Consider the following 2,003-nt stretch of genomic DNA (forward strand, 5'->3'; position numbering starts at 1 on the left):
CCTTTTTTCCCTCACCACTCATTTAATTTGAGGACACACTATTATTAGAAACAGTGTGATGGTTAGGGGTATGCCGTGGTTAGAGAATGGGAAAAAAGAATTACAGCGAACAAAAACTTGCTTACCACTGAGGTAGGGTCCCCTGGGGTTGTAGTACCTTAGATTAAGCCATCAATGGTTTAGATTTTGAATCTTGATGTTTCTGGTTCAGTTAACACGGTCACATCACTTAGATGAATTAAATGAATCCACGGATTCTCATGCCAACCAATTTCTTGTGAGAATAATATGTAAATCAGAATGCTAATTTACTAATTTATGATAATAAATTAAACCAAAGAGCAGACTGTATGTTTTATCAGCTGCCTGATGCACTTTCTTTGTAGGAAAATCTATATGGAAAGCCATATACTTATAATCAGAAAGTTTTCTAATAAAAAGGAATCTAGAGCAAGAAGAGTTAGATATGTAATTTTTTTTAAAGATTGTAGATATGTAATCTTAAAGGCCGGGATTATCACGTTATGATAACTGAACACACATAGACTATACTTTCAGGGATCATTTCTATAGTTTGTTACTAGAGAAGTTTCTCTGAAGTTGTAGTGTACCCAAGACCACGAGGAGGAGGCGTAGTATCCCTTCCTGAGCGTGAAGCTGATCCTGAGTGTTGTGTATGATAACTGAACACAACCATTTCAATGGTAGGGACAGACTTGTTCAGGGACGGTTGCTTTTTCTCCACTGGTATTTTCTTTTATGTAGATTGAGCTGTGATGGTATAACCCTTAGCTACTCACTATTCCTTTACCCATCCCAGGAAAGAGAGTGATACCTAATTGGTAAATTTAGGAAGAATGACCTAGGCATCTTGTTTCATTCCTGCTCTTTTTCTTGAGTAAGTCGCACTCAGAGAGCACACACTTTTTTCAGGATATAAGATTTACTTGGTTCAGTGTGTTGCCCAGGGCCAACTTCTCCATTGGACACAGTAGGATCAATTTCTTGGGTCTCCCATACTTTCAGAGGTCTGTAAAATGTTTTAATTTAAAATCAGAAGGAAAAAAATGAACTTGTAGGTAAAAGAAAAAAATTAAGATTTTATTTATTTACTTGAGAGCGAGAAAGAGATAGCATGAGTGGGGGAGAGGCTGAAGGAGAGGGAGAAGCAGACTCCCACTGAGTAGGGAGCCTGAGGTAGGGCTGGATCCCAGGACCCTGAGATCATGACCTGAGCGGAAGGCAGAGGCTTCACTGACTGAGCCACCCAGGCATCCCAATGAAAGAAAATGATTAGGGGGAAAATGTTCAATATATAATAACACACACACACACATATTTATACACACACTCAACATCTTCATTATCCATTCATCCATGAATGGACGCTTAGGCTGTTTCCATAGGTTTGTTATTATAAATAATGCTGCAGTAAACCAAAGGGTGCATGTATCCCTTTGAATTAGTGTTCCTGTATTTTTTGGGTGAATACTCAGTAGTGAGATTGCTAGATCATAAGATATTTCTATATTTTTTAAAGATTTTATTTATTTATTTGACACAGAGAGAGATCACAAGTAGTCAGAGAGGCAGGCAGAAGGAGAGGGGGAAGCAGGCTTCCCGCTGAGCAGAGAGCCCGATTCAGGGCTCAATCCCAGGATCCTGAGACTATGACCTGAACCGAAGGCAGAGGCCCAACCCACTGAGCCACCTAGGCGCCCCAAGATATTTCTATTTTTAACTTTTTGAGGAACCTCCATACTGTTTTTCACAATAGCTGTACCAGTTTGCATTCCTACCAACAGTGTGCAAGTGCTCCTTTTTCTCCACATCCTTGCCAACATCTGTTGTTTCTTGTGTTGTTGATTTTAGCCATTCTGACAGGTGTGAGGTGATATGTCATTATAATCTTGGTTTGCATTTCTCTGATGATAAATGATGATGAGCATCTTTTCATGTGTCTGTTGGCCATCTGGATGTCTTCTTTGGAGCATGTCTGTTCA

At 39.5% G+C, this 2,003-nt stretch overlaps 1 pseudogene; it reads left to right on the forward strand.

The window, feature by feature from the left end:
* Nucleotides 1-542: 542 nt before the first annotated feature.
* On the forward strand, nucleotides 543-749 carry LOC132008665 (small nucleolar RNA U3; annotated as a pseudogene).
* The last annotated feature ends 1,254 nt before the right edge of the window (nucleotides 750-2,003 follow it).

Source organism: Mustela nigripes, chromosome 1 (genome assembly GCF_022355385.1).
Source record: "Mustela nigripes isolate SB6536 chromosome 1, MUSNIG.SB6536, whole genome shotgun sequence".
Classification (NCBI taxonomy): domain Eukaryota; kingdom Metazoa; phylum Chordata; class Mammalia; order Carnivora; family Mustelidae; genus Mustela; species Mustela nigripes.